This window comes from Cervus canadensis, chromosome 11, assembly GCF_019320065.1.
Source record: "Cervus canadensis isolate Bull #8, Minnesota chromosome 11, ASM1932006v1, whole genome shotgun sequence".
NCBI classification, from domain to species: domain Eukaryota; kingdom Metazoa; phylum Chordata; class Mammalia; order Artiodactyla; family Cervidae; genus Cervus; species Cervus canadensis.
Genome location: NC_057396.1, coordinates 22,623,663 through 22,649,922, shown reverse-complemented (window position 1 = coordinate 22,649,922; position 26,260 = coordinate 22,623,663).

The following is a 26,260-nucleotide window of genomic DNA, read 5'->3' as shown; positions in this document are numbered from 1 at the left end:
CCAGACTGTTGCTCAAGCCTCTCCTATGCCATTCGGCCCCTCAGTGGTCTTTGTGGCTCAGAGCAGTCTGCTCTCTTTTCTGGGCTTTTCCTTTTGGCTATGGCCATACTATTTATCCCAGAAATCCACCCTGACCCTCGGATGACACCCAACATGTAGAACATAGCTCCCAAGGCAATCCACTTGTGCTCACCTCCACGAAGGCCCCTCACACAGTTCGCCTTGTCAGTGGAACAAGACAAAGTCAAGTGACAAGAACAAGCCCAGGAACAAGCCCTGGGCCCCAGAGAGGAAGGTTATAGGAGGCAGATAATCAGAAGAGGCATCCATGGACAGACCAGAGGGAGAGTCACTTCTCAGGCTGGGTCTGATGGCCCAGCACACTGAGGCCAGCCTGCTCTACCCCATGGCCCGGGAGCAGGGGCCCAGTCATGGGGAGAGGAGGGCACAGAGACTGAGATCAGGCTCAGGAGGAAGGAGGTAGAGTCATAATGGACTTGAAAACCATGCGGTCAGTGCTGGCATGGAAAAACCAGTATCAGCACGATGCACTTTGGGGGGACTCCTTGCTGCCTCATGTTTTAGGGACATCAATACTCAAGAAGTCTGAGTGAGAGTAACTCGATCCTGGTGGATCCTCTGAAACAAACCTTAAGGGTGTTTCTGTGCAATAGAGGAGGAGTAGCGAGAGGGTGGCTCAGTGGTAAAGAATCCACCTGCAATGCCAGAGACACAGGCGTTGTGGATTCGACCCTTGGGTTGGGAAGATCCCCTGGGGTAGGAAATGTCAACCCACTCCAGTATTCTTGCCTGGAAAATCCCATGGATAGAGGAGCCTGGTGGGCTACAGTCCATGGGTCACAAAGAGTCAGACATGAGTGAAGCGACTGAGCGTGCACGCCGGGAAAGGGACTTACAAGGACACAGAAGTCAATAGAAAAGGAGGTGAGCTGATGCTTTTGGAGCCCTGTTCTGGCCCTACAAGCCTCCTCTTACTCCATCCTAATGTTCTGTTGTCTCACAGATAAGGAAACTTGGCTCAGTCACGTTCATGGATTCGGCCAAGGTCACAGGAATTCAAAGAGGCAAAGCCATAATTTGAACTCAGGTCTGAACAACTCTCAGATTCACACTTTTAAGCACCAAATGGGGTTTCTGAGCATCTCCGCTAGTCTGAGATGCAACATTAGCCCAGCTTCAGCATTAACTGATATTTCCCAAAAGTATTTACATTTTAGTGATGAGCTCTTGAAAAGAGAAAATTTATTATAACTCAAATAACAGAAGTTTGACTTCCTCGCAGGATTTTCAGAGAGGGCCATTTTTTCTTAGATCAGCCAGATCTGTATTGTTTGATATGGTAGTTACTGGCCCCATGTGGCTCTTGATTATTTGAAATGTGTAGTCCAAAGTGAGAAATGCTCTAAGTGTAAAATGCAAGCCAGGTTTTGAAGACTTACTATAAAGAAATACTGTAAAATACCTTATTGTGATTTTTATATTGATTACATGTTGAGATAATGAAATTTTGGATATATTGCATTAGATATTTTATTAATTTTATCTTGTTTTGCCTTTATTAGAAAACTTTAAATAACATGTGTGGCTTGCATTGTATTTCTATTGGATATTCTACTCTGGATGACAATTTCTGTATTTCTTTCATTCAAAACATGTTTATTAATGGTGACTATGGAGCTATATTAGGTTCCAGGAATCTACACTGTCAATATGTAATTATTATAAATATGTATATAATTTATAAGTATTATTACCCACATTTTACAGATGAAGAAGGTGAGAATGAGGTTAATGAAACCCAAGGTCCATCAGCGAGTAATGGAGAGCCCAGCAATGGTTATAGGTGTGTGTTCAGGACCTGTTGGTTTGGGGTCAAATCTTACTTCTGCCCCTTTACAGCACTTAACTTCTTCGTGTCTCTGTTTCTTATTCTGCCCTTGAAGATTAAAAACAGAACTTGCCTAGACTAGTTAGGGAAATTCAGTAACTTCCTACAAGTGAAGTACTTTCAACAGAACCTGACATACCTAAAAATAAGTGATGGTTAGCTATTATTGTCTTCAAATGACAAGAGCTGGAATCTAAACCTGCTTTGCCCAATACTTTGTCTCGTAAGAGTCTTACTCTTACACGTCTTACTCTTGTAAGACAGCCTAGGGAGCATCTTCCCTATACCAAATACACCACTTTGATGCTGTGGGGTATATGATATTAACAAGAAACAGGTTTTGCCCTCAGGGGGCTCACTGTCTAATAGAGAAGACAAGAAACATAAAAACTACAGCACAGGGTAGAAAAAGGTAAACAGTGACCCCAAAATGATGACATGAGGATGCAAAGATAGTCCTGCAAGAACTCAAGTTACAAGATTGTTTTGACTTGGAGGCAATCAGAGGAGGCTTCTTGGAGGAGGGGGTACAAGAGCAGGACTTTAAAAATGCCTATGGTAATGTTAGGCAAAGATATGGGTTAGGGCATTACGGCCTGGAAGAACAGTAGTAGCAAAAGTATAAGTAAATGTGAGAAAGTGAAGGCAGGCTAGGAGAATGGTTAGGACTTGCCTTCTGCTGGAGGGTGGGTTTGTGGCAAGGGATATGAGCGATTGAGCTGGACAGTCAGAGTGGGGCTGGCTCACGGAGGGCCAGGAATTCCAGGCTAAGGAGTTTGTTTATCAAAGGCTGGTTTTCAGTGTTGCTGCATATGGCTGGGCAGATGGTACTCTGATCAAAGGTGCCCAGCCAGGGGGCCAAGTGGAGGCTGACTCCATCCCTCCCTCCTCTCCACCAAGCCATGTATCCTTCACCAGGAGGAGGATGCCTTTCTAATTCAAAGGTGCCTGAGCCCTGACAGCTTGGTCACCAGTTTGTCTCTTTACCAGACTTGCTGACCACTGGCACCCCTAGGTGGCACCTTCACCACCCTTACATCTGCAGCAATTAAAAGGCTCCCCCTGCCCATCTGGGTACAGCTTCCCCTCCCTCCTCTAACCATAAATGACACCTTTGTCCTCTGCTGCTCAGGATCACCTCCGCACAGGTTGGCATAGCTAATGAGCCCCGGGATGTCTCGGGGTCACAGCGGGAGTTGCTGCGGGGTCACCTCCCAGAGGACCTGGCTTGTGTTTATTCAGGTAAAAGCGCCCGATGCCAGTGTCTGCCTTGACCTTGACAACGGCCCAGCCCCCATGGGGCCAAAGAGAAAAATGTTTCCTCTGCCGTCATCTCCCAGAGAGCTCGGCTCTCTCAAATTGAGTTAGTCACTGCTCCTAACTTTGCCGTCATCACTTCCTTCTGCAGCCCTATTAAAACTCTATCCCTGACTAATGTAGCTGAACACACTCTCCCACCCTGTTCTGCTGCCAGCAGCATCTGTACGAAAAAAAAAAATCAGCTTGGTCAGGGAGGCTCTACTTTCCCTCACACTCCCTCTCCTCTCCAAGAGTCCACCCAGTAACTGTCCTCCCCAAATATTCCAGAAAGCTCTTCGTGCCCTTGAGCCGTCCTCAGCCTGGATTCTGGGACTCTGGGGTGGACGTCTCTGCTCTCGGCCTGGCAGGTGGCAAGGTCCCCACCCAGCTGCCATCTCCACCGGCCCATATGGGTTCACAATATGCTTTCTATAGAAGCCCTTGTAGCTCCATCCAGAGCAGCGCACCCCATTTCCAGCCCTGCCTGACGGTGTTTACGTGGGTGATTCAAACAAATCAGACAGTTTGTTGACATGCTGAGCACATGTGGTTTGGCACTGATTCAGGGTGAATGTGTTTGGATATGTGTTAAGTACGTTTTCAATTTGCAGTCTTGGTTTCATGCCTGTCCATGTCTCACACACACATGCATACACAAGCGCACAGATATTATGAGGCCACATAAACACAAAACCACAACATTTCAAAGTCATGGGGCAGTGGGCTTCTTTGTAAATCCTACCATTTCCTGTTTTCTTTGATTTCCATGAAATTCTATGCTCGTGAATTCTGGGGGTATTGGCCACAGACCCTGAGGAGAAAGATAAGAGGTGTGTCAGGCTTGACCCAGGTTGGGATGGAGGCATTTTGCAAATGTCAGAGAGTAGAAGGCATGAAAATATTGCTTCCATTTGAAGACTATTTTCTCTCTCTCTCTCTTTTTAAAGATGTCTCATCTAAAGATAGAGGCTGACTAATGTCCACAGCAGGAAATAAGAACAAACAAATCTGTCTATTAGAATCCGATTTGAGCTTCTGTTGCCCAGGTCAATCATTTCACTAATTAGCTAATTCATTCAATGATTTACTCACTTCTTCATTCAGTTGACATCAATTTATTTTTTAAAAAATAACTTTTTTTCCTGATTATTAAAGCAATACATATTCATTGCATAAATTTGGGAAATCCATTAAAGTACCGAGAGGAAATAAAAATCACCTTTTTCTCTCTTAACCCAGAGCTAATGACTGTTTAATGCTTAGGGTGCATTTTCTTTCATAAAGATCTCCTAGGAGTGCTGGGCCCTCTAGTACTCTTGTGTCTTGCGCCTGACTGAAAGTCAGCCTATGGACACCTCCCTTCAATGTAAATCTACCTTCACAAAGTAGAAGAGAAAAATGGAGATTTTGCCAAAATTTTCAGGGAAAGGTAAAGAAGGATGCAATATATGCTGCACAGCAACATGGAATAAAACATCTTCAAGGGACATCTGAGTTCTCTGTCATCAGCTGTCAACTGCCTCAATTCCTTGCCTGTTCTAGGTCTTGCCACAGACAGTCTGCCTTGTCTCCAGCCCCAGCCTCACCTCTTTCCACATCTTCACGTGAATCTCTCCTGTCAACAAAAGATCCCCCATCTTTATAAGCCAGAAGGGGCTTGCAAGAAACAAGTGTTTTTTCCCATATAACAAATCATTTTTTTGTATCTGTTTCATTCAGATACATATGCATATATGCATGTTGGTATGTGTGTGTGAATACAGGTGTACATTTATATCTGCATTTTATTAAAATGAGATTTTATTATACCTACTCATTTTTAACTGCTCTTTCTCCTTCATAGTATATTTCATTTTCCTTTACCATCAATGTTATTTGAAAATATAGTTTTTCATAATTGTATAATATTTATTATATGATGTACTATTATATATTTGATGAGTACTCTGGCTATCTTAGTCGTTAGTATTTTTGCTATTGCATATAGGACTGAGGTAAACATTGCCTATATCTCCAATTATTTTCTTTGTGAACATCTCCAATTATTTTCTTAGGATGGATTGCTATAATTGGAATTTCAGGGTCAAGCTGATGAGCATTTTGAAATTTGATATAACATGTTAGCATGAAACATTCATTGAGAACTTACTGGGTACCTAGTTACCTTGGAGATTCCAAATTTTTAAGATGTGTTCTCTGTTATTAAGGAGCTTGTAATTTGCTTTAACTAAACGGTAGACCCCTGCTCCCCCTCTAAAATGTGTTTGAATTTTCACTTAATGATGTGATTGAGAAGCTTCTGGATATGACCTTAAATTTTTTTTTAATATGTCTATGGCATAACAGGGAAAACCTTCAAATTCTTAAAGCCAACCAAAATCTGTATACAGTATTTGCCACTTTATAAAATACATAGGCATACAAAATGCTTCCAGTTTTAAAAAAAATTACATGTTTTGAAAAAAATTTAAGTATTACTTATTTATGGATTGAAATTTATTTTTATTTGGTCTTATAAAGGAGATAGTTGCTTTGTGCATATAGCTATTATATACTGAAATATTTCAGGAGATCTGACATTCTGGCTCTGAGGGATTAGTAGGAGTTGAAATTTATATCTTTGTAAGGATATTTCTTGCTGCATGACTCTATCAGAGCATCAGCTATTGTCTCTAAGTGCATTTCCTATGTAGATAATATATTTCTTAGCATCCTTATAGTAATGGGAATAATGTTAGCAATGAGCTTGACTTATACATGTCATGGTAGGTTGTATTTTTATCACCAAGTATTTGCAAGAATTTCACATCCTTGACTCAGTGGTACTCATCTTGGCCATGTAATCGACTTTGACCAATGAAATGTGATATTAGCTGCTTTCAAACATAAGTTTTAAGAGCCATGACTGGGTTCTGCCATCTCTTTCTCTCCTCTGCCTCCAGACCAACATTATAGGAGCTGATACTTCAGCCTGGATCAGTGATAAAGGTGAACTAGAACCCACATAACAGGAGTGAGAATAAATTCCTAGTGTGGAAGCCACTGAGATTTTGGAATCATTTGCTACCTCAGCATGATGTAGCCTAAGATGATTGACATATATGCTGAGAAGGAGATGTAGTGAATGTGACATGATCCTTGTTCCGTTCTTAATTCACTAATTTATACTTGCAGTGTGCGGTTTTCCATTCATAATATTGGTACCTCAGACTGAGTGAAATTTTTGGACTATGTTTTTGGAGGGTGAAAGAAGGGAAATGCATTTTATATACCAGCCAATTAACAATTTTCTTATAGGTATTGAGACTGTATTTTACACAGATACTCAAAATTTCCAGCTCTTATCTTCAATATGAGGAGATTACCTAAGTTGACATCAAGCTAAAATACAAGAATAAATTACAATTTTGATTCAATCGACTACACATAAAAAATTAAAATATACCCAATCTCTATCTTGTGCAGTACCCTTCCTATCTATTTATCAGTTTTATGTGAAGTCTTCTACAAATTCACCAGGCAGGCCTGGTTATACTTACCTCTGCATTTCCATACCATTTGGATTATGCTCCTCATAGAAGAAATAACTCTGTGTTATAATTATGAGTTTATTCTACTGAGTGGATCATCCTTGCATGGCAAGGACTGTGTCTTCTCCAACATACTGTGCATATTAAAGATCCATTCATTTTTCCAAGCATACATTCACTCACTCACCAAATATTTACTGAGCAATTACTATGTGTCATTGTTTTCAATGTTGGCAAGCCAGTGGTTAAAAAAACAGACAAGGTCTCTGCTATCATGGAGAAGAGAGGCAATAAACAAGTAAGGAAAAAAAATCCAGAAAGAAGCTAAATACTAGGCTGCTGTGTTAAATACTATGAGGAAAAGGTAAGAAAAAATAATGATGGGTCACTGCTATATTTAAATTGGATAACCAATAAGGACCTACTATATAGGGCAGGGAACTCTGCTCAACATTAGGTGGCAGCCTGGATGGGAGGAGAGTTTAGGGGAGAATGGATACATGTATAGGTATGGCTGGATCCCCTTGCTATGTACCTGAATCTATCACAACATTGTTAATTGGCTATACTCCAATGTAACATAAAAAGTTTAAAAAAAAAAGATAACGGTGGGTAAGCAGGTACAAAACTATCTAGGAGTATCAGGAAGGCTTCTATGACAAGGTCAAATTTCTGTTGAGACTGAAGGTCAGGAAGGAACAATCTCGGGGAAAGTATCACAGAGAAGAAAGGAAGAATAAAGTCTCCAGGATGAGAAAGAGCTTGGCTTGTTCCTTACTTGAAGAACTTGAAGAAGTCTAGTGATTACAGAGAGACCTGAGGGCATGAAGGGACTTTGGAGAGACAACACGCTTACAGGACATGAGAAAGAATTTGGAGTTTATTCTCAAAGAAATAGGAGGCCACAGATAGGTTTCAAGTAGGAGGATGACATGAACACAAACATGTTTATACATTTAAAGTTATTGTCTTGTTCAGGGTATGGATGAGTTTGGAGGACAGAGAGGCTAGAGGAAAAGACCACCAGGAGGCCATTGGAATTTTCAACAGAAAGGATGATGATAGCCTAGATCATGGGAGTGGAAGTGAAAGTGAGGGGAAAAGGATAGATTTTGTATACATTTTAGAACAAGAAGTTTGCTCCTAGGCTGAATTACATGAATGAGGAAGAGGAAGGAATCAAGATAGATGCTAGTGTTTGAGGCTTAAGTAAATGAATGGTTGGAGTTGCTATTTACTCTTTTGGGTTCAAATGGAAAAAGAACAGTCATGGTAGAGAGAGGTAAGGATTCTATTTTGGGTAAATTAAGTTTGAGGTGGCCGTGAGGTAAGTCACAGGAGAAGAGGTTGTGTAGGCAGTAGGATATTTGAGTCTATAGCTTGGAGGAGAGCTTCAGGCTGAGATATAAATTTTGGAGTCATCAGCATATAGACGTTATTTAGAGCCAAGGGAATAAATGAAATTACATAGGGAGAAAGACCCAATCAACATTTACTGAATGAAACAACGGATGCCAGGAGACGGTTGGAGGCTGGTGATTCCCTAACTGAACGAAGCCTGGGCTTGGTGGTGGGGATGTAGGGGATAATGAGCATGGTCTGGATTTGTGAGCTGGAGGTGCCAGCGCCTCACCCAGTCAGAGATTTCCAGCAGGTGTTCATACATATGTCTGTGTGCTTTGGGGCGAATCTCAGCTAAAGAGAAACATGGGCTTTACAGGCAACTTGGGAGGTTGGGCTGTTGGAATGAAAGAGATGATGGGGAAGGTCATGTACAGTGAGAAGAGAGGGGTGTTTACTGCTGGAAGCCTAGTGGTGAGGACGTCAAAGTGGGATGAGGAGAAGGGAGACTTGGAGGAGAAATGGCCAGAGACGGGAGGAGAACCAGCCCTGACAGCACTGGAAAGACACCAGTCAGAAAGAGCTCATTGTCAACAGTGCCAATTGCTACAGAGAGTGGAGATAAGGTCACTGGATCTGGCAGATTCAAGCTGACCTTTCAGAGAGCAGTCTCAGAAGAGTGGTGGGAGCATCCCCCTGAACAATGAATGAGAGATGGTCTGGAGGAAAGGATGGCTTATTCCTTTAAGGCTTACCAAAGTTGGGAGAAGATCATGGGAGGGAAAGGTGGTCTCAGAAAAGATGTTCTTTAGTATGAAGGGGTAATGAGCTACTAATATCTGTTGACTAAGATTCCATGTAGTAGGAAGAACATAATTGTTGCACTAACAACTGGCACCAGACTTCCGAGGGGGAGGACTGACTTTATTCAGGAAAGTTCTCTGACATGGTGTTTTGGATGAGAAAAATGAAGCTCCAAGCACTGGTGTGGCAAGATGCAGTGACATGAAGAGATAACCAAAATGCTCTGTGTAAGGGAGACTATATGAACCTGGGGCTTGGGCTGGGGAGAAAGGGGCTTCCTTGGTGCCTCAGAATCTGCCTGCAATGCAGAAGTCCCAGGTTTGATCCCTGGGTCAGGAAGATCTGACCTTCAGGGCATGGCAACCCATTCTAATATTCTTGTCTGGAGAATCCCATGGACAGAGGAGCCTGCTGGGTCACAGTCCATGGGGTTGCAAAGAGTCAGACATGACTGAGTGACTAATACTTTCAGTTTTCATGAGGGTAAAGAGGGAAGACAGAGGGTAATGAAAGGGAAAAGGTGGGAAAGGAGAGAGAAGATGGCAGAGACTGAAGTTTGTGCAGAGAACTGGCCAGTGAGGAAACCTCGGGCAACCTTTGGGGAGGGCTGAAGGACATTTGAAAATAGGAGTGATATCATTATCAATTAAAGTTCTTTGGGGTACCACAATGCAAATGCTTTCTGCTCCTTCATGTAAGTCAAAGCCCACTGCCTCCATACTCTCAGCAAGAGGATTCAGGGGAAAGAAGGAATCAGGGTGGTGTCCAATGTGACTTTGCTTGGAGTAGAAGGTGTTGCTTATCTTTATATGATAAAATGAGTCCCAAACTGAAGGAGTTCAGAGGTGACAAGGAGAACTGTAAATACCTCCTCCAAGCATCTTTGAAAAACCTGGGTTTTCTCCTATAAGTAAGGTTGGGGTGGGGGCCAATTGCATTTGAATCTTGGAGGACAGGGTTGACTGCTGTTGACATCAGTGTATTCATGCCCTGGGCAAGAGTCAGTCTGCTAAAGACTTTCATAGACATCATTTATTTTTCAGAATGACCCTGAAAGGTAAACATTAGAGTATTAGCTCTTATTTTCAGAAGAGCAAAGTGTGACTCAGAGAGGTTAAGTAAATTGTCTAAGGTCACACAGATTGTATTAGAGAAAAAGAATGATTCCAGTTCACGTTTCTCTGAGTCCGATGCTCATTTTATGTCACCAAACTGACAGAAAATGTACCTGCACCTTGGCTGATGGGAGTAGGGCAGAAATATTGAAGGGCTTCCTCGATGGCTCAGCAGTAAAGAATCTGCCTATAATGCAAGAGCCGCAGGAGACTTGGGTTTGATCCCTGGGTTGGGAAGATCCCCTGGAGGAGGAAATGACAATCCACTCCAGTATTCTTGCCTGGAAAATCCCATGGACAGAGGAACCTGGCGGACTATAGTCCATGGGGTCACAAAGAGCTGGACATGACTGAAGTGGCTTAGCACGCAGCAGAATAGGTTGAACAAAAGGAGAAAGAGAGAAAGAGGTGGGGGGAGTGGTGCCCCGAGAGTGGGAGGAGGTAGTTGATGAAGTGAAGAGATTCCCTATTCCTCTCAACCCCTCCCTTCCTTCCATCTGCTTGGGAGATTCGGAGACTGGCATCACGCTGCTGGGCAAAAAATGAGAGCAATTAGAGGCCTCTCCTTCCCCTGTTTAATTTTGGATGCTTAGCCCCTTTATAGAGTAGTTCCTTTCTATTTGGCTGAGCAGATATGAGCAATGTTAATTCTCTAATTGGGCCGACCACCCTGGGTGCTTGATACGCATTAGGTGCCAAACAACGTTGTTCCAATTGAAATAGCCTCTCCTCAAAGCTATTGGTGCCCATGTGCAGGCCCTCAGGCCTTTACATGCTTCAAATAAACTTAAACTGCGCACTTAGTGTTTCTCAGCAGGAGCCCAGGCTCTCTGAGCACTTTTTTTTTTTTGCTGAGGATTACTCTAGGTTATGCTCTGACTTATTTATGCTAAAAGATGATTCTCCCGTGCTCAGACGTGAAAACACAGCCTTGATTCATAAATCTCGGGCTTTTTGGTCTCCGCTACAGTTTGTAGGCCCTTTAGTGATCATCGGTGTGATGTTTGCTTTGCTTGCAAATGTTTGGGAAATGGCAACGTGTGTGTGTTGGATAGAACTCTGGGCTGTAAATTGGAAAACCTGATTGATAGTCTGGTGGTGATGGTGGTAGTTTAATCTTTAAGTCGTGTTCAACTCTTTGCAACTGCATGGACTGTAGCCTGCCAGACTCCTCTGTCCATGGGATTTTTCAGGCAAGAATACTGGAGTGGGCTGCTATTTCCTTCACCAGGGGGTCTTCCCGACCCAGGGATCGAACCCACGTCTCCTGCATTGGTGGGTGGATTCTTTACTGCTGAGCCGCCAGGGAAGCTCAGCAGTCCAGATTTCCACTGAAGAGCCAGCCAAGGCATCTGCTTTCTATAGTCCTGTTTTCTCATATTCAGTGAGGGGTATGGGCTAGATGGGGGAGGATACACGCCACCTCCCAGTCCTAAGCCCGTGGCAGACATAGCAATTGATCTCCCGCCTTGAGAGCCTTGTGAGTGTCCTCAGCTGCTCAGCCCTGCAAGACTCTTGTGACCCCATGGACTGTAGCCTGCCAGCCTCCTCTGTCCATGGGATTCTCCAGGCAAGAATACTGGAATGGGGTGCCATCTCCTACTCCAGGGGATCTTCCTGACCCAGGAATCCAAGCTGCGTCTCTTGCATCTCCAGCATTGGCAGGCAGGTTCTTTACCATCTGAGCCACCAGGAGAACCCTCACAGGGCTCTAGGCAGCCTTTATTAGTAGATTGGATGTAGTAACATCATGAGTCATCGAAGAAGAAACGACCCACTCTGATGATTGGGGGTTGCTCCCAGTCTCAAGGAAGGGCTGCATCTAACCTGTCTCAGACACATAGGAATCTGTCAGGATCTTAATTTCATCCAGGATTCTATCATCTTCTTTAATTGCCCTTAGAGCTTTTTAATAGCCCTTCCTGTTGGATATTTCTTTGGCTTCAATCTCTGAAAGCTCTCCTGTTAAAATGTTAGTCTGTGTCTCCATTTTTTTGTTCCTTAGCAGGATAAAAGAATATTAGGCTTCATAATTTCAAATCACCAACAGATGGCTATTAAGAAGAGCCAACATTTACTGAGGGCTATGTGCCCGTGTTTGGTGCCTTACAAGTTTTAGCTCTTTGTATGCCAGGTCATGGCCAGGTCACCTCGGGGTTGATGTATCTAATGGGCTCTATTCTGTGTTCCACTCGCTGACAAACTCCCAGAAGACTACTGCCTTTGCCTCTGTACTTGAATTGTTGAGAATTCCAAGGGGAAATCCCGTCACCAGTGTTAACCCAGTTCTGTAGCACATAGACGTTTTGGTCAGTTATTTGGTCACTGGGCAGTGCTCACTTTCCCCACTCCCTGCTCTATCCTCTTCTCTCTTCTCAAGTATCCTTCCAGTCTTCTTCCTTCACAGTCTAAGCAGTTATCATCATGACTTCACTTAGAAGTTAGGAAGTTTGAAGTGATAGAGCATTATCTCTCAGACGTCCTCATCATTTGGATTTATGCTCCTCTCCCCTCATCCATTCTCACTGTCAGAAAAAGGGATCATCCTGTGCATGGCCAGCTCCTCACCATCTCCTGATCCCACACATCTCCATCAGCCTAGGACCTCATTCCCCTGTTCTTCTTTCTCTTTCCTCCATCGCCAACTTCTTCCTCTTTGTCTTTCTCTTCATCCTTGAGAGACGTCGATTTCTCAAATCCTTTAAGACTCTCCCTTGATCCTGGGTCCTTTGTATGTTCTTTCCTGTCTAGACAACTCACTTGGAAGAAAAACTACCACAGCGGTGTTCATGCCTCTTACTCACTCCTTTCACTGGTACCTGACTTACTTCTCTCTGTCTCCCTACCCCATGACATCATTGAATTCTTCTGTCAAAAGTCAGTGAGGGACTACACATTACAAAACCAAGTGATGCTTTCGGTCCTTTTCCTGGAACTTTCTGTTTTGTTAAATGTAATGTCCACTTTCTCCTTCCTGAAACTCTCTCCTCCCTCATTTCTACTTTTATGGTTCTATTTTTTTTTTCCTCCCAAATTATTCTCCTACCTCTTAGATGTCTTTTATGGACAACTTTCCAGCTTCCCTTCCCTGTTTGCCCTTTAAATGCAGGTGTTCTCTAAGCCTCCATCTGCTCTCCCTTGAGACCTTCATCCCCTACCATGGTTTTAATTACTAACTTTATGTGGGTGATACTCCAGGTCTAATGTCTTAGCTCAGCTTCTGAGTCATCTATCCACATGACTTCTCTCATCTCCACTTCAATGCCCCTCTGCACTTCACATCAGCAGATTTAAAGCTTAAGAAGCACCTCTCACTCCATGCCTCCCTTCAGCTTCTGACAGATGCCCAGGCTTACCTGGCCTCCAGTATTTTCTGGATGGTTAATAGCACTTCTGCCCACTCTGGCCATAAATCCAGGAATCACCCTAGATTCCTTCTCACACACCCTTTACTTTCAGTTGCTCATACAGATCCGACTTTTGTCTCCAACATTTTTTAAGTTTGACCCTTCTTTGTCAATTGCCATCCCTAGTTTAGGCCTCATATTCCCTCACCTGGAACTCTGTTGTATTGTTCAGTCACTCAGTCATGTCTGACTCTTGGCAACCCCATGGACTGCAGCACACCTGGTTTCCCTGTCCTTCACTATTTCCTGGAGTTTGCTCAAACTCATGTCAGTTGAGTTGGTGATACCATCCAAACATCTTGCCCTGTCTTCAAACTCTCCCAGTATCAGAGTCTTTTCCAGTGAGTCAGCTCTGGGCATCAGGTCACGAAAGTATTGGAGCTTGTTTCAGCATCAGTCCTTCCAATGAATATTCAGTGTTGATTTCCCTTAATATTGACTGGTTGGATCTCCTTGCTGTCCAAGGGACTCTCAAGAGTCTTCTCCAGAACCACAGTTAGAAGACATCAATTCTTTGGCACTCAGCCTTTTTTATTGTCCAACTCTCACATTCATACATGACTACTGGAAAAAACATGGCTTTGACTAGACGGAAGTTTGTCGGCCAAGTAATGTTTGTGCTTTTTAATAGGCTGTCTAGGTTTGTCATAGCTTTTCTTCCAAGGAGCGAGCATCTTTTAATTTCCTGGCTGCAGTCACCATCCACAGTGATTTTGGAGCCCAGGAAAACAGTCTCTCACTGTTTCCATTTTTTCCCCATCTATTTTGCCATGGAGTGATGGGACTGGATGCCATGATCTTCTTTTTTTGAATGCTGAGTTTTAAGGCAACTTTTATACTCTCCTCATTCACCTTCATCAAGAGGCTCTTTAATTCCTCTTCAATTTCTGCCATTAGGGTGGTATTATCTGCATACATGAGGTTATTGATATTTCTCCTGGCAAACTTGATTCCATCTTGTGTTTCATCCAGCCCAAGATTTCTCATGATGTACTCTGCATGGAAGCTAAATAAGCAGGGTGACAATATACAGCCTTGACATACTCCTTTCCCAGTTTGGAACCAGTCCACTGTTCCACGTCCAGTTCTAATTGTTGCTTCTTGACCTGCATGTAGGTTTTGCAGGAGGCAGGTAAAGTGATCTGGTATTTCCATCTCTTTAAGAATGTTCCATAATTTGTTGTGATCCACACAGTCAAAGGCTTTAGTGTAGCCAATGAAGCAGAAGTAGATGTTTTTCTGGAACTCTCTTGCTTTTTCTAAGATCCAACGGATGTTGGCAATTTGATCTCTGGTTCCTCTGCCTTTTTTAAATCCAGTTTGTACATCTGGAAGTTCTCAGTTCATGTACTGTTGAAGCCTAGCTTGAAGGATTTTCAGCATTACTTTGCTAGCATGTGAAATGAGTGCAATTGTGTAGTAGTTTAATCATTCTTTGGCATTGCTCTTCTTTGGGACTGGAGTGAAAACTGACCTTTTCCAGCCCTGTGGCCACTATTGAGTTTTCCATATTTGCTGACATATTGACTGCAGCACTTTCACAGCATCATCTTTTAGGATTTGAAATAGCTCAGCTGGAATTCCATCACCTCCACTAGCTTTGTTCATAGTGATGCTTCCTAAGGTCCACTTGACATCGCACTCCAGGATATCTGGCTCTAGGTGAGTGATCACACCATAATGCTTATCTGGTTTATCTGGGTCATTAAGATCTTTTTTGTATAGTTCTTCTGTGTATTCTTACCACTTCTTGTAATATCTTCTGCTTCTGTTTCTATCCTTTATTGTGCCCATCTTTGCATAAAATGTTCCCTTGGTGTCTGTAATTTTCTTGAATAGTCTTTCCAATTCTATTGTTTATTTCTTTGCATTGTTCACTTAGGCAGGCTTTTTTATCTCTCCTTTTTATTCCTTGGAACTTTGCATTCAGATGGGTATATTTTTCCTTTTCTCCTTTGCTTTTTGCTTCTCTTTTCTCAGCTATTTGTAAGGCCTCCTCAAACAACCATTTTGCCTTTTTTGCATTTCTTTTTCTTGGGGATGGTTTTGATCATCACTTCCCATACAATGTTATGAATCTCCACCTTCAGGCACTATATCAGATCTATACCTTGAATTTATTTGTCACTTTCAATGCATAATCATAAATTTGATTTAGGTACTACCTGAATGGCCTACTGGTTTTCCCTTCTTTGGTCAATTTACGTATGAATTTTGCAATAAGGAGCTCATGATCTGAGCCACAGTCAGCTCCCAGTCTTGTTTTTGCTTACTGTAAAGAGCTTCTCTATTTTCAGTGGCAAAACATATAATAAATCTGATTTCAGTATTGACCATCTGGTGATGTTCATGTGTAGAGTCATCTCTTGTGTTGTTGGAAGAGGGTGCTTGCTATGATCAGTGCATGCTCTTGGCAAAACTCTGTTAGACTTTGACCTGTTTCCTCTTGTACTCCAAGGGCAAACTTGCCTGTTACTCCAGGGATCTCTTGACTTCCTACTTTTGCATTCCAGTCCCCTATGATGAAAAGGACATCTTTTTTTTGTTTGTTTGTTTTTGGTGTTAGTTCTAGAAGGTCTTGTAGATCTTCATAGAAGTCTTCAACTTCAGCTTCTTCAACATTAGTGGTTGGGGTATAGACTTGGATAACTGTGATATTGAATGATTTGCCTTGGAAATGAACTGAGATCATTCTGTCATTTTTGAGATTGTACCCAAGTACTGCATTTTGGATTCTTTTGTTGACTACGAGGGCTACTCCATTTCTTTTAAGGGATTCTTGCCCGCAGTAGTAGATATAATGGTTATCTGAATTAAATTTGCCCATTCCTTTAGCCATCCTAATTTATCACCTTGTTGTGGTCCAGTCACTCGGTGGTGTCTGACTCTTTGCAATCCCAAGAACTGTAGCACACCAGGCTTCCCTGTCCTTCACCATCTCCCAGAGCTTGCTCAAGCTCATGTCCATAGAGTCAGTGATGCCATGCAACCATCTTGTTCTCTTTCATCCTGCCTTCTATCTTTCCCAGCATCAGGGTCTTTTCCAAAGGGTCAGTTCTTCACACCAGGTGGCTGAAGTATTGGAGCTTCAGCTTCAGCATCAGTCCATCCAATGAGTATTCAGGGTTGATTTCCTTTAGGATTAACTGGTTTGATATCCTCGCAGTCCCAGGGACTCTCAAAAGTCTTCTCCAACATCACAGTTCAAAAGCATGGATTCTTCATCACTCAACCTTCTTTCCAGTCCAACTCTCACATCTGTACATGACTACTGGAAAAACCATAGCTTTGACTATACGGACACCTTACGTCCAGCATTATCACCCTCTGTTCCTTTCTCACCCAGCATTGATTAGCTGTTAAGACACAAATCTGACCATGTCTGTTTCCTGCTTAAAATCCTCCAGTGCCTATGTTTGTTTATAAGATAAAGAACAGTTCCCTGACTATTACTGGCAGGAGACCAGAGGCTAAGAGCATGGAGCTGGAGGTGGGCTCTCATCCTGGGTTTAAATCCCAACTTCGTCACTCAATCTGAGTGTGTGTGTGTGTGTGTGTGTTCAGTCATTTAATCATGTCTGACTCTTTGTAACCTCATGACTATTGGCTGCCAGGCTCCTCTGTTCATAGGATTCCCGAGGCAAAAATTCTAGAGTGGGTTGCCACTTCCTGCTCCAAGGGATCTTCCTGACCTAGGGATAGAACCAGAATCTCTTACATCTCCTGCACTGACAGGCAGGTTCTTTACCACTGCTCCACCTGGGAATCCAATCTGAGTGTGACTTGGTTATAATTTGTAAAACGGGGAAAAGTTAGATTTATTTTTAAGATTAAATGCAGTTATCCATACAAAGCACTTTATACTTGGCCAGACATCTATGGTAGTAGTCATTACCACTATTTCTACTACTGTGATTACTGTCTTTGTTCATGCAATTACTTCTCTTGTGCACCATCCCCCATTACTAGCCCTCCCAACGGGTCCTCCAGGCCCATTTTTCACACTCTCTTTCCCTCTCTCTCTCTGACACACACGCACATACACAATCAACTAACTTAAGAGTTTAGAGCCTCATCAACCCCCAGAAGCCTGCTTCAAAACGTGAAACTGGCCAAGAAGCCCCTTCTATGCATTCTCATCATGTGCTTCACTCTATCATAGCATTATCATTTAGTAATCAACTCACTAGTTTATTTATGTCACCTGTTGAATTGTGGGTAACCAGAGGAAAGATACTAGCACAGTTTCTGGTATAATGATGCTGCCCAATAGATTTATTTTAATGAGTTGCTGTTTCTTTTATTATGAGTATTCATTTATTTATTTGGTTGCACTGGGTCTTAGTTGCAGCCTGTGATCTCTTTAGTTGTGGCATGTGGGATCTAGTTCCCCATGCATGCTAAGTTGATTCAGTTACGTTTGACTCTTTGTGACCCTTGGACTGTAATCTGCCAGATTCCACTGTTCATGGGATTCTCTAGGCAAGAATACTGGAGTGGGTTTCTATGCCTTCCTCCAGGGGATCTTCCTGATCCAGGGATCAAATCCTTATCTCAAGTCTCCTGCATTGGCAGGCAGAATTTTACCTGGGAAGCCCCTAGTTCCCTGACCAAGGATCAGATCCAGGCATCTTGCATTGGAAGCATGGAGCCTTAGCCACTGAACCACCAAAGAAGTCCCCCCAGTAGGTATTAAATAAATGAAGAAGTGGATTCATTGCAAACTGTGTCTATGCTTCCTCAATGTTGCGAAAACTCATTATTTTCTCTGAACTTGCTTTTTTTTTTTTTCCCCAACCAGGAATCAAACCTGCACTCCCTGCAGTGGAAGCACAGAGTCCTAACTATTGGACCACCAGGGAAGGCCCTCTACATTCACTCTGGTAGTGTCGTATCTCCATCACTGTCCCCCAGTCCTCAGCTCTAGATAACCAACACCAATGGCATCTCTTTGTCAGCTGTAGGATGAAGAGTGACAATCAAGATACTCTGCTTTCTTTAAATCCCTGAAGTCCCCTATAGCCTCTTGGATGTGAGTGTGAACAAATACCAAAATTTTCCCATGAAGGAGAGGTTCCATTAATCCTGAGTACAGTTGGATACTGTTACATTAACTATTAATACTATGCCAAAGAAGAACAGGCTTGGGGATAAAAGAAGAAAAAATAAACAGCCCTTCAAAGTGTTTTCTAATTTGCTACTAATCATTCAGAAATATTAACCTATCCCTGCCACCCCAACCAATCCTCTTCCCTCTTCATTAAATGTACAAGGCCCACATCCAAATAAGAATCGGTCTCTGGTTTTACAAGAAAAGGGTAGATTCAGAGGCTGAGAGGAGCTAATCATTTTCGATTAGTTCGTTTCAGACTTCACTGAGTTTTGTTTGGTAGATTATCTGAATCTTTATTAAAGGAGCTGGAATTGGCAGCAACAACTCCAGGAGCTGTAGTGTGTGTGTGCAGGTGCATCTATACAGAGGTGACCCCATGTGCATGTAGATGGTTCATGGCCCCCTGTGCACCCGCCCCCCGCCGCCCCGCCCAGCCCCGAGTTGGGGGATGCGGCATGGGCCTGTAGTGTGTACCTGTGTGGAAAATGGAAATGAAGTTTACCAAGGTACAGGATTTCCTGGAAGACCAGTGGCATCTTCTCAGTCTCTTTTCTTCTAGTCCAGCTCCTGTGAGTATTGCCTGCCTGGAGGTAATTTCATTTTATCTTGGCAATCTTCTGGGATAGACTTAAGTAAACAAGGATCAAGCCACTCACAACCTTAATTAGGCTACACATAAATAATGGATTGCTGGATTAGCTGAGAATATACAGGAGGGATGTGAAAGCAATAAAACCAACTTTCCTTAAGTGGTCCCTTCCTTCAAGGAGTTGCTGTTTCTTCACACAGATATCTGGCTCAAGTGCCATGGAGACATTCTGGCAGTTCATTTTCCATTCATTTGTTCATGTGTTTATTCATTCATCCCACAAATACTTACTGAAACTTCTGAAAGTAAGATGTGATGCTAGATGGTGTGGGGAGAGATACAGGTAAAATCGACAAGAACCTTTTTCCAGTTTTTCAGTTTCAAGATGAGCTGTCATTGAAAATTGACAAAAGGGTTTCCTGGTAACACAATATTAATAGATTGTCTTTCCCAAGAATGATAGTGATAAAATTTCTCAGAATTCCACATTCTTTTCTTACAATATGACCCTAACATTCCTCCCAGTTCATAGACTCCAGTTGTGGAGTCTATGAACCTGACAGTCTATTGACCTTGAGCAGTACTTTGTGGCTGTCTTCACCAACAGAGTTCAGTGGAAGAGATAGTAAGTGACTTCCAAGGCTAGATAAAAAAGCCATGCACCTTGCTCCCTCAGTATGCAACCACCATATTGTGAGGAAGCCCAAGCCAGTCCAGACCACAAGTCACGGTCCTCTGTTCAGCTAAGGTCTAGACTGATAGCCAGCAGTAACCACCAGATAAGCCAGTGAGGTAACTCCAGTTGATTCCTGCCCCAGTTATCAAGTCACTCCAGCCTCTGAGTCTTCCCAGCTGAGGCCCCAGACATTGGGTAGAGCACCAAGCCACCCATTCTCTACCCTTTTCTGTTCCTAATCACAGAATCTGTGAGTGTAATAAAATGGTTGTTTGGAGTTAAGTTAGGAGACTGTTACCCAGCAACAGTAACTGCTATGTGAACTTGGGGAAAACTTGGAGTCTGAGACTTTCTTTCTCCCACTCAATGGCCCATAGTTAACAAGTCTCAGTTCAGTTCAGTTCAGTCACTCAGTCAGGTCCGACTCTTTGCGACCTCATGAATCGCAGCATGCCAGGCCTCCCTGTCCATCACCAGCTCCCGGAGTTCACTCAAACTCATGCCCATCGAGTTGGTGATGCCATTCGGCCATCTCATCCTCTGTCGTCCCCTTCTCCTCCTGCCCCCAATCCCTCCCAGCATCAGGGTCTTTTCCAATGAGTTAACTCTTCTCAAGTCTAGTCAGTTCCATATAGAAAACTTGCCTTGTGTCTGTTCTCTCCTCTTCATTCTGTACCTGTTGCCGTTCTTAGCCAATGCCACATCTTATCTGGTCATCTCACCTCTGGCCTCACCTGCCTCCCATTCAACCTCTCAACTTGGAGCAGGAGTACCCCACAAGGGACTTGCCAAGAGAAAGCACAAGATGAACAGGCAAGTCCTTGTTTTACTCATTGGAAACTGTTTACAAACATTATCTTTATATTAAAAGAGACATATATAAGTTATAGCATAAAACCAAAACTGGCAAGAATTTAAAAGATTAGACCAAGACTTCAAGGATACTTCTCTTGCAGCAAGAACTTCCTAAAACTGCTCGTGGTATGATTGTACTCCCTTCCTTCTGATCTTTGCAACATGCCTGTGATAAAACTTGGAGAGGAGATCCCTTTAGTTATGTCTTAGTGGTGGCTCGAGATGAAGCTCCCAGACTTCACACAGTATTCTAGGCTTGGCACAATCCATCCTTAGCCCACAGTTTCAGGCTGGCTTCTTACTAGTAAGCCTTCTACACAAACCAGTTGGTGGATGTCCTTGGCATATGCACAGACATCCACCTGGAGAGAGGAGAGAAAGTTGGAAAGTATCTTAAGGAAGCTATCACTCTAGTCAGCTAAATTGTTATTATTTTTAGCTTTGTAGTCCAAAGGTTACCATACCCTTTAAGCCTCTATGTTATTGTACTTACTGCTTTCTCTCTCTGGAAAGACTTTGCTCATTTCCTTCCTCCCATTCATTCTTTAGTATGAAGTCTCTCTTTTTAAAAAGAAACTCAAGCTTTTAAATTAGTTAATTTATTTTTGGCTGGCTGTGCTGGGTCTTCGTTGCTGTGTGAGCTTTTCTCTAGTTGCAGCGAGCAAGGGCGGCTCTCTAGTTGTGGTGCCTGGGCTTCTCATTGCGGTCTTCCGTTGTTGCAGAGCACAGGCTCTAGACTGCTGGCTGCGTGGTTGTGGTACATGGGCCTGGCTACCCCCAGGACGTGGTGTCTTCCCAGACCAGGGATCGAACCCGAGTCTTCTGCATTGGCAGGCGGGCTCCTTACCACTGAGCCACCAGGGAAGCCCAGCATCAAGTTTCAGCATCTCTTCAGATCCTCTCCTGGCATCCTTGTGGAATGAGTTGCCCCCTTTCTGGGCTGCCATAGTACTCTGCCCAGGTCCCATGTAACGTGGAGTGTTATGGCGTGCTGTGGATGTGGCCATCTTGGCCACGAGACTGAATTCCTCAAGAACAGTAGTAAAATTTTACTTTGTTTTTCAACACTGTCCTTGCCGCTCTGCTCTCCACCTGACTTTCCACTCAATGCCTCTTACGCAGTTGATCTCAAGGATTGTTTGAGGGAGTGAGTTACTGTTCCTTTTATTTGGATTTATATGAAAAAATATCTCCCGAAAGGTTGGTACTCAGGCCAGATATGCTCCTGCCACCACCCTGCCCCCTCATCTAAATGGGCTTACAGACTCTCAAAGGAGATGGTCCCTCACTGGCTCCAGAACTCATGTTTGTCTTCATCAGGACAAGCTGTAGGTCTGACCCAGATCCTTTCAATTAAAACAGAAGGGATCAGTATAATGGGGCACAGATAGTCCCTTTCTTTAGTAAGCATCAGCCTCAGTTTCTCCAAAGTTCCACAAGTGGGCCACATGCCTGTGTGGGGGAGTGGATTGTGAAGACAGTGTCCTGGTGAGTCTCCCCTTGCCACAAAAGAACTCTCGCATAGTCTGTCCTAATGTCTAAAATTCCACCATTAGAGATTCTTTCCTTGACTTGGAAGGTTTTCAATGTTAAGCTTTTCCTGTTAAAATGCAGATGCTCCTGGTAAGGGGAAGAACTTGAGGTTTTTTAGAACTACCACCTCTGTGAAGATTTGATGATAGCTGGGCTGAGAGCATTGGCCCTGAGAGAACTGGCAAAAAAAGGTGGGAACGATTCCATTGACGAGAAAGAAAGAAATACGTTATGTTCACCAAATTGTGTCAGTGCATTAGAAGCCTCTGCTTGCATTGTGTGTGTTCGAGGCTGGCTGCTATGCAACATAATGGGGGTTAATTCCAGGGCTTAGAGCTCTGCCTGGGGATTGGATGCTTCTACTAGGAGGGAGAAAGGGGGTGATGGTGGGTTTGATTCTCTCGTATAACATCCTTTTCTTTTTGGAAGTCAGAGGCTTCCCTCTCTCAGGATTCCAGATCCTAGAAAACATGAAAAGGGGGTTAAAAGCTGTCTTTTGTCTTTGTAGAAAATAAGATCTTTTGTAAAATTTCAAAAATTGGCAAGTACCATACCTCGGAAACAGAGGGGAGAGAAAAACAACTGGGGAGGGGAGTAGAGAGTCACACTAATATGAGGATGATTTTCCACTCCAGCTGCTCAGCTTATTAGTTTAAAAATTGCTTTAATATCTATATGTTTAGTTAAGAGAAGCCCCACTCATAATTGGAACTTTTAGAACAAGATGGCTCCTTGGAGATCAACTGGTTTAATCCTCACTCAGAGAGGTGAAACGAGGTTTCCCAGATCACACAGCAAGGTTGAGGCCCAGGCTGGCACAAGCACCCCTCCACCCCCGTCTCCCAGCTGCCTGTGCTGGTTTCCACTGAGGAGGTGCTGGGCTTGCTCTGGGCTCCCTCTGTTGGAGTGGAGATACAGGTAGCTTCCTTTTTTCCAGTGATCTCATCCCCTGTCACCCCCTTCTACTCCTGCACTCAATCTTTCCCAGCATCAGGGTCTTTTCCAATGAGTCAACTGTTCATATCTTTTTATGCTACAGACCTGAATTAAGGTTCTGCCTACCCTAGACCTCTGTTTCTGGGGATTGGCCAAAGAGCCATCTGCAGGCACTTTCCAGGGCAGGCAGGGCATGGTCTGGAGGCAGCAAGTCTTGGGGTCTTTGGGGGTAGTCCCCATCCCTGGTCCACCAGTGCCCAGATCAAGTCTGCTACTCTGTCCTCAAAGGACTCAGTGACAAGCGTCTCCCTCCCCCTACCCAGTGTCTCTCTGTGAGCCCGGAGCTGGGCTGAGTCACATATACTTCTTTTGGTGGTGGCAGTTCGCCCTGGTTCAGCAGCCCGTGTGGTCGAGATCGATCAGCAAGCGTCCCTCTCCTAATGACGCGCGAGCTGTGAGAAGTTGAGCTGTTTACACAAGGTCACTTTATTAACAGGGAAATCGCTCTTATGATAAATGGGTGTTCTCATGCTGCTGTCCTCCCGCCCTCCTTCCCTCTCTCATCCTTTCTCCTTTCTGCTCCAAGAGCTTTGTGGACCCAGAGCTTCTGCTTCCCTAGGAGATGCAGCCCTCCCTTGGAGCCCAATCACATGAGGCCAATGTCCCAGGAGAGAGGAGGGTAATCATGAGCCTCTTCACACAGCTTCCTCCAGAGAGCTTGGTAGCTGCTTCCAGAGAACCACATCCTTGTTACAGACCAATAGGCAGAATTTCAGATCAGTGATGGCCACTTCTTGAGTTTTCACAGCATTTTACAGTTTATAAAGCCCCGCCCCCCCCCATTCTTTATAGTAAACCATGTTGTTTAAACACTTTGAGTAAGGTACCAGAGAGAGGTATTATTGTTTTTATCCCCATTTTAGGGATGAGAAAACGGAAATTCAGATACAGAGCTGAAATTGAAGGCTTGCTGAGTCTTTTGACCTAAAATCTAGGGTTGTGAAATTTAAAACCAGAAAAGTCTAGGTTTAAATCTCGGCTGCCAACTTACTGAAAGTTTTGTTTTGTTTTGAATAATAGACCTTATTTTTTTAGAGCAGTTTTGTAGTTGTTTAGCTGCCAAGTCATGTCCGATTCTTTTGGGACCCCATAGATTGTAGCCTGCCAAGTTCCTCTGCCCATGGGATTTCCCTGGCAAGAATATTGGAGTGGGTTTCCATTTCCTCTCCAGGTGATCTTCCTGACCCAGGGATAGAACCCATGTCTCCTGTTTGGCAGGCAGATTCATTACCACCGAGCTACCTGGGAAGCCTAGAGCAGTTTTTGATTTACAGAACTGCTGAGCAGAGAGCAGAGTGTTCACATATACCCCTTGTATCCTGCCACACACACATCTTTCCTGTTAATAACATCTAACAGCCTTGGTGTGGTACACTTATTATAATTGATGAACCAGTAGTGATACATTAGTACTAACTGAAGTTCAGAGTTTACATTATAGATTCATTCCTTGTGTTACACATTCTGCGGGCTTTGGCAAATGTATGATGTCATGCATCCAGCATCGCAGTATGTTAGATTAGTTTCACTGCCCCCCAAATCCCCTATTCATTCCTCCTTCCTTCCTTCTTTCTTTCTTCAGCCCCCAGCAACCACTTTTACTATCTCCATAGTTCTGCATTTTCCAGAATGTTACACAGTTGGAATCATACAGTAGCCTTTTCAGACTGACTTCTTTCCCTTAGGAATATGCATTTAAGTTTCCTCCAGGTCTTTTCATGGCTTGAGAGCTCATTTCTTTCTTTTTTAATTTTAAAGATTACCAAGTTTTAATTTCACTTAATTTTTTTTATTTTGCATCTCTTTTGTTAGGGAGTTTAAAAATAGACTTTAATTTTTTGGAGCAGTTTTAGATTCACAGAAAATCGGGCTGAAAATACAGAGTTCCCACATACCCCTGCCCCCACACATGCACAGCCTCCCCCACTATCGGCCTCCCCCGCTAGAATGGTACATTGGTTACAATTGATGAACCTACACTGAGGCATCTTTATCTCTTAGAAAGCCCCTAGTGTACATTGGTTCTGTACAGCCTGTGGATTTTGACAAATGTGTAATGACATGCATTCAACACTACAGTATCACACAGAATAGTTTCACTGCTCTACAAGTCCTCTGGGGCACCACTAATTCATCCCTCCCCTCCCCCCCCTCCACCCCATTTCTTGACAATCACTGATCTTTCACTGTCTCCATAGTTATGCCTTTTCCAGAATGTCATGTAGTTGGAATCCCACAGTATGTAGCCCCTTTAGACTGGCTTCTTTCACTTAGCAATATGCATGTAAGTTTCTTCCATATCTTTTCATGACTTGATAGCTTTTTTTTAACGGCTGAATAGTATTCCATTGTCTGGATGTACCACAGAATTATTTTTGTTTTCATTTTTTTTTCCCAACTGTAAAAGGGGAATAATAACATTGTTATTCCCAGAGTATGAAACATACTGCCTGACACATAGCACCTGCCCTGTATTATTATTGTTGTTTTTAACTTCTTCCATTTACATTATTACTGAATGCTGATTCCCAGGATGGCTTGTTTAGGTCTTGGATGGGGAGAGTTCGCAGTACATTGGAGAGAATGAGACCAGTGTCCCAGGCTCAGGCCTTGGGACTAAAACCATCTTGCATAAGTTCAAACCACTTTAACTCTGTGGGTCTCCATCAAATGCTCTGAAAAAGGAAAGTCAAACCTGGGTGATATATTATAGAAGCACCTCTCGAAAGACACTCGTCAGGATGATGCATCTGCCTAATGCCTCTGCTACTGGAGAGTATGGGAGTGATGCCATTACACTCCCAGTAATGCTACTGGGAGTAACGCCACTCCCACAGTATGGAGTGTTCTTGGGATCCTCTTCTGATTTCCCCAGGCAGGACTAGCTTTGTCTATGCGGGGGGGGGGGGGGAGCGGCGGGGGGTGAAACTGAGGATCAATCTCAGTATGGTTCTTCAGGACAGATGGAGTAACCAGAGATGAGCTGAGCAGAAGAGTGACTAGCAGATAAAGGTAGCTGTTTACTTTTCCTTCTTGGCCTAAAGGAGTCCAGAGATCCCAAGAATTCACTAAATGTCCGAATTGAAGGGCTAC